At 32.5% G+C, this 12,168-nt stretch overlaps 1 pseudogene; it reads right to left on the reverse strand.

The window, feature by feature from the left end:
- Positions 1 to 3,441: 3,441 nt before the first annotated feature.
- LOC136980862 (uncharacterized) lies at positions 3,442 to 4,357 on the reverse strand (annotated as a pseudogene).
- Positions 4,358 to 12,168: the final 7,811 nt, after the last annotated feature.

Raw genomic sequence — 12,168 nt, forward strand, 5'->3', positions numbered from 1 at the left:
TCTGTCTTATATCTGATTACTGTGTATTTTATATAATTGTTGGAGAATCACATCTTGAAATTGATAAATTTAATTGAAAATAGATTTTGTATGCATTATTTGGAATGGTTTGTCTTTTGGCCAGGTTTTATCTTTCCCCAATTTACAATATGTGATCTTCTCTTATTAGTATTGTAAGGAACTGAGTCCGAGCATTATTTTTATTTTATTATTATTTTTCCGTTTTATTATATTTTGTTTGGGGCTTATGTTTATTTAGGACGAAGGTTCCCCACCACTCCCTTATTAGTAATGAAAAATGAAGATAAAACAACTCACGGAGAAATAAGCGCCGTAGGAAAAATCTTGCGCACTTGCGCTGCCCAGCGGAAGTAAACGGTCCGCAGAAAAAAAATGGAGGGGGAGTCCCCACACTCACTAGTAAAGAAATACTTGATAAACCGTCTTAACATCCCAGAAAATTATGATAAATACTTTGTAAACGGTTTATAAGCTTTGTCGGAAACTTAAAGCTGCCAGAAAAGAAAATTAATGTTAGCAACTAAGTATGTAAATAAGGGGAGTAATTCAGCTGAAGTGTGACGTCACCTCACAGTATAAAACCCGTAAGTTAACCGAAGAAGAGGGAGGTGATTTCCAAATCGAGGCGACTTTGAGAGCGAGGTGAATTCGAAAGCGAAGTGTTTTCTGAAAGAAGTCCAGATTGAGAATTGGACGATCCAAGGTGTTAAAGAGAGGAGTTCGATTTGACGATATCGAAAGGATTGAGGAAATAGGTTCTTCGTATAGTGAGGTGACGGATAGACGTGTAATTAGTAAGAGATTTTGTTCATAGTTTCTAAGTATTTGATTTGTCGAATTTTCAAAGGGGAATTAATATTAAGCTAAGTAGCTGAGTTTATTGTCGGGTTGACTTGTTGATTTTCGTTAATAAATTTTGTTTGGATTATTGACATTTTTGTACGTAGTACATTCTAGTTACTAATTAAATATATATTTGAACTTTTTGATTTGACTTGATATTTATCGTTATTATTACTAATTTTTCGGTGCACGCTTAAAAGCCCAGGCCTGGCAAACTAATCTCGAATCCGCGTAAAGTACCCGTTAGGTTAACGGAATTTTTACCGACCGCGTTTAGAGTCGGTTTCCTAAGATATTAAAAATAGTACTTTACAGTATATCTAAATTACATTTTCATATAATTTAAACCTTATTCGCATTTTAAGATAAGCTAAAGATAAATTATAATACTTCATCTCAATCTTTTATGTAATTTCTATACTAGAAGTGGCCAACTTTTCAATGTTTATGTACTTTTCTAAAACAAAGATACTTTCTTAAGACAAAGTTGATATTTTAATATTTCACTGTTTTTATATTTATGCATTTCATATCCTTTCACTTACATTAGAATGAATTTGAAATAAAAAATGGAGGAAATCATTTAAATGAAGAAAAGACAGCTAACAATCAAACCAAAATTTTTCTAACGTAGAAACAAAACACTTCTATATTGTTCTTTTATCATCCCATTGATTCTTTTTTGATATTTCGTCTTAAAGTCAGTGACAATTATATTCACTACATGTAATTTATACTAGACAGTGATTCTTTGAGTTAAAAACAAGTTAAGAACATAAATTAAATTTAATGAAAACTAATACTGAAATTATCATCAAACCTCTAGAACATGAAAAATTATTTTGATAACATTAAAATGATCAAAAACTAGTAAAACTCCAATATTCATAAATATAAAACAAGAAACATATTCTATGAAGATAACATTTAGGAAAGTATCTAGGGAGTGTTTATGTCGCTGAAGCACCGCATTGATACCAATAAATAATTGCTCCTTTTTTTTTTGTAAGATTCTCGATAAGATCATATTGTTAATCATAAAATTTTAAAATAGTTCTGATAAATCTAAAATTTAGCTGCTTTTCAAATATTTTAGTATAAATTAATATAGACCATTCCTGGAAAACATCAAACTGGCTATAAGTTCCAAAAAATTTTAACCCGATTAAATGTAAATTTTTAAGTTTAAACTACTAGATGGAAAATTAAATTTCAAATGATTAAATTTGTGCATCTCTCCAATCTTTCTTTTCTCAAAGGTTTGTGTGTGTTTTAAAACAATTGGGAATCAACTATCATTTATTTATAAATCAGTTTTCTTAAAATTAATGGTGTAAAGTCAATTTCTAGCATTTTAACATCTTATTGTTACGTATTTTCATGCATTTTTTCAAATTAACATCGAACGTCTGCAGTATGTGTGACATTAAAAATCATATATTACGTCATCTATCAGTAAACATTAAATTAAAAACTTTTTTCGAATATAAGCAAATCTTAAAATTTCAAAAACCGAATGAAATGATAAATAATATAAATTAACACAAATAAACTGATAATGCAGTATTTTAAGAATTATATAAAAACATTACTGAAAACAACGTAAACATGTTCGAAATAAATACGGTGGAACTTGGTTAACTCGAATCGGTCGGGGGGGGAAATTTCAACTTCAAATGCAGCAAAGGGCTAGTCAAATAGATGTATATCAAACGCGGGCCGTATTCAATATTATTCAGTAAACGAAAACGTGCTCTAAACTAAAAAAAAGGGCTCTAACAGATTGGTAGGCTTGGCCTTATTTCGGGCAATTATTCGGGCCAAATTCGGGCAATTATCGTACTAATCTCGGCAAACATGGCGGAAGATTTGTGTTACTTTTGCAGAGTACGTGTATATGTTCTTTTAATTCTTTAATGCCCACGCGTTAAACAATTGATATGTTTAAGGTGTAAGTAGGATAGTAATTGTAACTAGTTATCTTTGTAAGCCTGGCCGAATATAATGAGCTTGAAAAAGACCCTCTTAATACTCTATGGGCAATAAAGGGAGTCTGTTTTTACGCTACATTTTTACACGAAGAAACTGTTATGCCGTGAAATGTTAAAATTATTTGTATCTGAAAAATATGTAAAAATTAAAAACACGTTTTTCCCCTCTCAAAAAATATATCCCTTAATATGATAAACAACTTGGCAAACCTATTATGAGTTCGGCCAGGCTTACAACGGGGAGAGCGGGTGGTGAAAACGGGCCCGATACATCCAGACGGAGCACTCCCTGAAAAATTACTCATCAGGATCAGTCCCGGGTACCCTAGAGCAGTAGACTGACATCGTAACCTCTCGGCCATCCGGCCGTCGAAACTTTTAATATTATGATATATAAATAAAATGTATTGCAATATATATAAAAATAATTTTTTAATTTTATTTTTAAAAAATCAACAGAATATTTATGATCTGGATGTCATTTGACTTTTTTAGAATTTTTTATTATTTCTTCGTTTGAATTTTGTTCGGGCACGATTGTTTTGGGACCGCATTTTTCGAATATGCAAATATTAGTCATGTTGTATTAGAGCAAGTTGTTTCTTTTTTTAAACGTTTTTATACTCCAATCGTAAACTCTGTCAAATTGGTTACCATTCTGTTCAAAGGCACTTTGTAAAAGCTCTTTCAGGTACTGGTAATCAGGTTTATCTTCGAAACTTAATCCACGACAGTATTTTATGAAGGTTGCAATTTGTTTCGGGTGGTTCTTACATAATTCTTCGATGGAACAAACTTTCTTTAAGTGAGCCATCTCTTCGTACTTCTGTTGTTTAGTAGGTTTTTTCACTCTCTCCCAAGGAAGAGAACCTGTCAGAAAGTAGATGATGACGTATCCGAGAGATTCAAGATCATCTCTTCTACTTTGTTCTATTCTTTCGTGAGTATTAATGCTGGCATATTTCGCAGTACCTGTTAATCCTTCGGTATCTTCGCACAGTATATGCCTCTTTGTATGAGGATCGATGTATTTCTTGGCTAAACCAAAATCAATCATGTAAACAGTTTTAGTTTTTCTTTCCCAACCCATAAGAAAATTTGCCGGTTTGATGTCTCGATGAATATAATCTTTACTGTGTAAATATTCGATTCTATTAAGCATGTCTACCGCCAGCATTAATGTCGTTTTTAGCGTGAATTGGCGACCGCAATATTCGAATAACTCTTTCAAGCTTGGACCCAATAAGTCGGTTATCAAAAAATCTGTAATTTCGATCTGTTCCATAACAAATTAATTTTGGAAATCCGTTTGTTTCTTTGATTGCATCGTAGACTTCCTTTTCATTTTGCAATTGTGTTGCAATTGTGCAATTGTCCATCGTGTTGATATTCTCCACTTTTATGGCTACATCTTCGCCCGTAATTCTATCACTGGCTTCAAATACTTGACCAAATGAACCGCAACCGATTTTTCTTTTTATTTCGTAACGTTCGAGGTCCATTATTTTTTCAAAATACTCGGCAAGTGAATTTCTGTGGAACAATGGGCCCGTCTGTTAATTTTAATTGTTTTCAATATACCGTATTATCATTCAAGATCCATTATTACAACAAAAATTACCGAAATTAAACGAAACAATTTAATTCAATGTTTAAATCAAAAAGTCTCTTGAATTGTACTATGAATTATACCGAAAAGCTGCCATTCGTAGGTAAGGTGTAGTTAGCGATAAAAAATAATTTTAAAAAATTAAACACGACAAAATATATAATGAAGGTAACGATCTAAACTTTGATTTGCTTTTTTGTATTTGTCTTAACCAATAAATGTTTTGTCACAACCCCTAGGCCATAAATACTTCGGGAAAGACCGTCCCCTACTATTGTAAAGCAATTAGCAATAAGAATACAGGTTATTGGCTGATAAAATCAATACTGAACTTTTTAAAACTGCAATTGGTTTATTTATGTATCGGTTGAGATATTAGTTTGACGAATCATCAACCTTTGAAAACACTGAAACTAAAATTGTTGCTGAATGCCACACTTATCGAGCTACATTGTGTAAATATGTAAACAGTCGCTATAAAATGGCTTGTTTTGTTTGTTTTTTGATCTACGATTTGCTAAAGAAAAGTTTTGACAGTATTTAGACAAGTAAAAATGTTTTCAAAACTGTTTAGCAATAAATATTTCTGGGAAACTCTATATTACTATAGTAAGCCTAAGAAAAATTTTCTTGATGTCAATTGGCTTTCAAGTTCTTATTTTTACGTCTTTTACGCTCTAATTTGTCATTTTTATTATGACTGATCGGATATCAACCAATGTGCGTCTTTGTAGAACTATTCGTTTTAGGGTTTTTCCTGCAAAGAACCAATGGCTTTCAAAGTCACTTGATCAGAGTCAGAATGTAAACAAACTTCGGAAAAAGTTATTTTCATCGCTTCTAGCTGTAATTTCATTAGGTTTTATGTTATTTGAAGTTACTTAGACTAGAAGATGTTATATCAAAAGCTTCTACTCAAAGAATGTATCGGGGAAAGTCATTACTTCCGGGTTTTACAGTACTTCCGTAAATACGTAAAAAAATAGGTATTACCCTATTATATGAATGATTATATATTCGATTATTATAGTCTATTGTTATTATAATAGCGTAAATAACATATACATAGAATGAAATATTCATCATCGATACTAAAAAGTGTATTGACCTAGATTTACAAAAACCACCACCCCCCTTCCACGCCCATCGGTGTTATAAACTATACGCTGTATTATCTCTCTACATCGGATTAGAAAGCTGCAATTTTTTTTATTTGTGAGAATTTAGACCTATCTATGTAACGTATATAGCAGAATAATTGGATGTTTATAGAAAAAGGTTGTTTTTTTTTTTTTTTTGATTATTTTAAAAACTGGAATTGTATAAATTTTTGTAAACATACATAATATCAGCGTTTATGATTCTTGAATAAAATATGTTATTTATAATTCTATAATATTATCATACATATAAAGTCATTTATATAGAATTTATGAACATCTTGTTTGCAAGTATCCTGCTGGCTTAGACCGCTATAAAATCATTAGACTTTGCTAAATGGAAAATGTTTAGTGTACTGTAAATTGAAAGGTTACAAACTATTTATATGAATTTTATAACCTAAAAAATGTCAATTATTTATTGATATATACAAAGTTGGATGCATATAAAAGTAGGTATACAGAAACATCAATTGCAAATATATAGCATTACACGGAAGTCGCGTAATAAAGTGATTATACCTATATATATATATATAAGCATTACAAAATACAGTATTTACATAAATTTTTTCTTACATATTATATATTTTCAGTCGTGTGATATATGTCAAAACATGGGGCAGGACATAGTGCAACATCGCAATTTCTGCACCAATATCGTGTTTCTTTTCTAATTTTTTTTCATTTTGGCATCACGCTTGTTACAACAGACTGCGCAACATCTTGTGGGAGCTGCTTTTTTTTCTGTCGGCGGAATGAAGGCTGGGAAATGCCTTTCTGTCAGTCTTAGTGGACATGGACCTGGTGTCCTCGGCCGACCTCTATATACCTTAGTCACGGTGTGAAATTCCTTGATGAGCTGTTCAATAAGTTGTACTCTAAATGCTAAATGATTTTTCTCTCCGCCATTTTTTTTATAGAGTACAAAAGAATTGCAAATATCAAATAAATGAAAAAATATTTTCTTATAATATTTCTTTCCTCTTTTCCTAGCCACTGGGTAATCATGGAGTTGTTGATCTAAACGATAAACTCCTCCCATTGTATCGTTGTAATCAACGACAACACGTGGCTTCATTTGAAGAGTACCAACACGCGTTTGTTTAGATACAAGTGTGGCATTGTGCACTGTAGATAGCAGCGTAACAGTTTTTTTTGTCTTCCCATTTTAAAATCATCACTTTTCCCCTCTGTTGTGCCACTATTTCTCCTTTTTTCAATTTCTTTCTTTTTATGATATCTGGAATCCCCCTTCTGTTTAGACGGAGTGTTCCATATATATCTGTTTGATGCGATATCAAATAATCAGCTAACTGAGGGGACGTATAATAATTATCAGTGGTTACGCAGTGGCCTTTGTTCAACAATGGGTCCACTAATGATGAATACAATTTGGGAAGTTATTTGCATCTGGTTATATTTTGGATCCAGTATAGTATCCTTTCCGGTGTAAATTATAAATTTGTACAGATATCCTGATGAGGATTCACATAACATAAAGAATTTCACACCGTAACGTGACCGTTTGAGAGGTATGTATTGTCTCCAGGAAATACGACCTTTGAATAGTAAGAGAGACTCGTCCACAGTTATGTCTCTCTCTGGTTCGTATAAACGCGAAAATTTAGAATTTAGATTATTTACTATAGCCAAAATTTTGTTCAATTTAGGAGCCGGATGGGTGGACGAATCGAATGATGCATTATCCGCGAAGTGCAAATTTTGCTTTATTTCTGCAAATCTATTTTTAGTCATGAGGTTTAGGAAAAATCGATGTGAAAAATAAATCATTGGTGGACCAATACATCCTCTCATCCGGTTTTTTTTACAATACCTTGCAAGATGCAGATAGCCAGAAATGTATATATCTCGCCCACTGTAACAGGCTCCCACTGATGCCTGGATGATCGCGGCTGTTGCAGTGCATAACGATTCGTCTCGCTAACAATCAAATTTACTAAATGTAAGTCAAAAAATAACTGAAAAAAAGCGAGTGGATCGACATTATTTATATTGAATCGACAACCCGGATTTCCTGTGAAAGGAAATCGTGGAGGAGGCGGAGGAGGATTGTTGATATCCACATCGACCCAATTTCTGGCAGTAGAGATGCTTTGGTCCGAATCTACGCTCGATTCTGAGTCGCTGACGTCGCTCAAATTATACTCCGATCCACTTTCAGAAAAACTATCGTCATCATATTCTGAACTAGACATTCTGGCAATAAAAGGTTGTATATAAAATCCGTTATATATATATATTACGCGCGAGAAGAATATTCTCCGGATAAAACATACTTATAAACTTACTTGGAAAAGAGTAGAAAACACTTTTCGCGATGCACAAAAGCAGAGATATTCTACTAACGCAAAACCTAAGAAGCTGTACTAATATCGGACCTCCTGCTCTTCGCTCAGTTGCGGTTCTGTTGGTTTATTGCACTCGGCAGTAAAGGGTTATAAAAAACATAGACAAAGGATCATAAAACCGAGGGAGAAAAAGGCGGGAAGAGGGACAGGGAAAGTAATTTAGAACATGGTAGAAGAAGAAGGGTGAAGTGGAGGCCCCAAGAGTAGAATAAAAGTTTAGAGTTTATTGTGTAGAAATATTCGACATTTTCTACATTCTAAAATTCATATTAATACTTTGTAATGCTTTTATATGCATATAAAAGCATTACAAAGTATTGATATGAATTTTAGTATTTGAAGAAGCGTAATATAATATATATATATTATAATATATATTACACTTCTTAGGTTTTGCATTAGTAGAATATCTCTGCTTTTGTGCGTCGTGAAAAGTGTTTTCTACTCTTTTCCAAGTAAGTTTATAAGTATGTTTTATCTGGAGAATATTCTTCTCGCGCGTAATATATATATATATAATAATTTTATTACAAGACTTCCATGTATTGCTTGATATTTGAAAATGATGGTCACGGCTTCTGTCTACGTATTTTTTTATATAAATGAAAATATAATACATCCACAAGAGCCGAATTATCGGGCTAGAGTTGGCTATAATAAATAAATAATTAATAATCTTGTGGATGTATAGCTTTGTAACGGGTTAGTTGTTATTTATTTATGAAAATATAATATCTTATATCACTGTTTTCTTTTATCATTTATTAATTAGATAGATTTTATTATTCATGTATCACAAACTTGCAACCAGATACAACACACCACAGTACGCTATAAATAGTTACTTGATCTTGAGAACAGCTGACTGTGAGCTTTCGCGGGTCATTCTCAACAACGCCTGAGGGGGAAGAAGGTTTTCTACACGTTTGAACTAGAAAATAAACGAAATACCTCCGAGTATTTCTTATTTTCTAATAATTTTTATATTAGTTTCATTTTATTATTTATATTATAGGCTAAGCTTATTCTCACTAACCTAACATTGTTTTTTTGTGCTTTACAGGAAAAACTCCCAAAAAAATTTAAAAAAATTTAATACACCACCAATTTATGAATTACATTTCTAAAACATTTTAGCATAAAACTTAATAAGGGAAATAAAGTATTATTTAGAAACAATAAATCTTTAACGTAACAAAAAAATCGCTACGGATCACACGACACCAGCCGCATAACTGTGTATAAAGCTAAATGTCCTTGAGAACAGCTGTTTATGGATTTTCGCGGACTATTCTCATACAACTCTCAGGGGACAATAGGTTTCTAAACAGATGTTCATCAATTACCGCAAATAATCAAATATGTTACGAGTTTTTCGATCCGATATGCTATGTCTATAGATAGGACCAAGAAAATGGTCCAAAACATAAATTTCTATTGGGTGTAAAATTACGAAATTTGCTGAGGTCATAAACAACATTCAATAGAACGTAAATAAGCTTTGTTTGAATTATTTCGAGCAAAGAGTTCTTACGTACGATGATTTAAATTAGCCCGAGTTATCTCGGGTCCGGACAGTGCTTAGTGAAAACGTTGCCCGAGTTAACTCTGGTCCGGAAATATCTTTCCGAAATGAATTCAAGAGTTCCAGTAGAGAGAATTGAAGAGCCGCCTTATCTGTCTTTCGGCCAAAATATTCTAACCAAAGTGCTCTCTCCCAAATTATCCGAATTGAAAGCATCAGCGAGTTGAGCCACCGGCTGCACATTCTTCTTTTCCGTGGAATCTTCGGTCATCAGACAAGCCTCGGAAGCAGGGGCGGACTGGCCACGTGGAAAATGTGGAAAATTCCACATGGGCCGTTTTTCTAAATATGTATGTACTGTACATAATGTACAGTTTTGTTCGATTTTATTTTTAAAAAATTTCGTTTATTTATTTTTTCGTTAAGTAAGATAAATTTCAATTTTTATGTGTAATATAGATATATGTGTAGGCCTTTATCGTTTTACCCGACCCTACCCGAGTCCGAAGTTAAATTAATCCAGCCGACCCGAGTCCAACACTACATTGGCCCGACTCGGCCCAAATACAAAGCATCCTAGGAAAAAAATAATAAAAACTGACAAAATTAGTCATTTGTTTACGTTGCTAGAAACTATTGACCACTCCTGTTAATCTTAATGCTAAACTTTGAAAGCCCGAGCTATTAGTTTTCCACCCAGCCACCACAACGCTGATTGTAGTAATAACAGATTTAATGGCCAATTATATCATTTCCTTTATTTTAGGTAAGTAAAAAATTTTATTCAGTAATAATTTCTCTATATTCCAAACGATTTAATTAAAAATAATATATTTTTTAGATTCGGCTAACTAATTTTTAGTTTGCCATTCACTTACGATGGCGTTGATTGTAGATGAGCAACTTGCGGCGTCGCACAGTATATTACAAAACAATATAACGCTATATAAAATAAAAATTTTAAATACTGACATCTAGTCGTTCGTTTGTAATCGTACTAAATACCAAGAGCCCGCTTCGTATATGTGTATGTGTATATATATATATATATATATATATTGGATACAACTAGAGTTGGCCCTTGGGTTGGTTCATTTTTGCGTCTTTAAAGGACGATAGAATTGCGTACAAATGCACATACTTTCGAAAACTGTCCATACGCGCTTGACCCCTTTTCAAGACTAAATGCAGCCCGAGAGAGTATATGCACATTCGTAAACAATTCTATCATTCTTTAATTAAAGACGCAAAAATAAACCAATTCAAGGGCCAACCACTAATTGCAAGGACTATCTGGTAATTTAACCCGACTTCACTGCACATTTGATATAGAGCTGTAAAATCCAATACAACTGTAAAGTTTTACCAACGCTTTATATCGTCTCGTTCACTTTTTTTTTTGGTTTTTTTTGCAAATTTTTACTATTAATCTACTGTGGTTTGTCCAAATTATAGAAAAAGGTATGGTAAATATTTGAAATTTTACGGAAATAATAGAATTTTTAATGTAGAATTTCGAATTTTAAATATTTAAGTTAGAATTTCTGTTTAACAGTGGTGTGCCGTCATTGGAAGCGATGGAAGCGCCGCTTCCCTTGTATTTTCTAAAATATAAATTTTCATATTTTAACGTACTTTGAATTAATTAAAATTAATATTTTATTATAACTGCATTATGTATCTTATTACAAATGTCTATACTACATGTGAAAAAAACGATAAGATTGCTATTGTATATTCGAATGTCAGTGGCGGAATGGAAGCGCTTACGAGACAGCTTTCAAGGCGAGAATAACTGAATGGTGTAAAGCAGCCAGAGGGCATTGGCGCATGCGCTTTACAGAGCACCAACCTCAGTCGGTTTAGCTGGTGGAAGCTACACGTGTGTAGCTTCCAACGACCCTTAGCCACTGGGTAGGGAGCTATCTGACTGAGTGAATTGTTTAAGATTTAAAAAGTAAAGATTATTCATTGCGAATTAAAGTACATAAAAATTAACAGTTATATTTGTTTATAATTTTCTTTTAATTATACTGTAATTATATTGACAGATTTTCAGATATAAAATCTTTAGAATTTTTATCACTTTTAGATGTTAATAATTTTAATATTATGAAAAACAATTTTTTCAAGCGTGTTTTAATTCTATAAATTAAGTAAAATTTTCATAAAATTTTTTGATTTATCTAAATTACGTAGCGAATCGCAATATTTATATTCGTGGCCGGACTATATTAACAAGTAACTCTTAGACATAAAACATATAATTAATGTCGATTCGAACAAAGACGTACTAAAAGAATAATATGATTTAATATCATTTATTTTTATGGTACCATCTACCAGTGCCTCTGTTGAGCGCAGTTTTTCGACCACGAAGGGAATTCATACATTGGCCAGGAACACTCGGTAGGAGGAAAAATTGTGGTCGCTAGCGTTGCTTTCGATAGAAAAAGAGCTTTTAAATACGTCGATGGAGTCGACGACCAGCGACTTTTATGATAAAGTAATTAACGACTTGGCGGAAAAAATCGCCGAATAGAGTTAGTTTATAAAAAATTAATAAAACAAGTTTTTCTGTCATTGTTTGTATCGTATCAATTTGTATCATGTATGTATTATTTGTATTTTAGAACTAAAATACATA

This window comes from Centruroides vittatus, unplaced genomic scaffold (genome assembly GCF_030686945.1).
Source record: "Centruroides vittatus isolate TY-2023 unplaced genomic scaffold, ASM3068694v2 contig_727, whole genome shotgun sequence".
NCBI lineage: Eukaryota > Metazoa > Arthropoda > Arachnida > Scorpiones > Buthidae > Centruroides > Centruroides vittatus.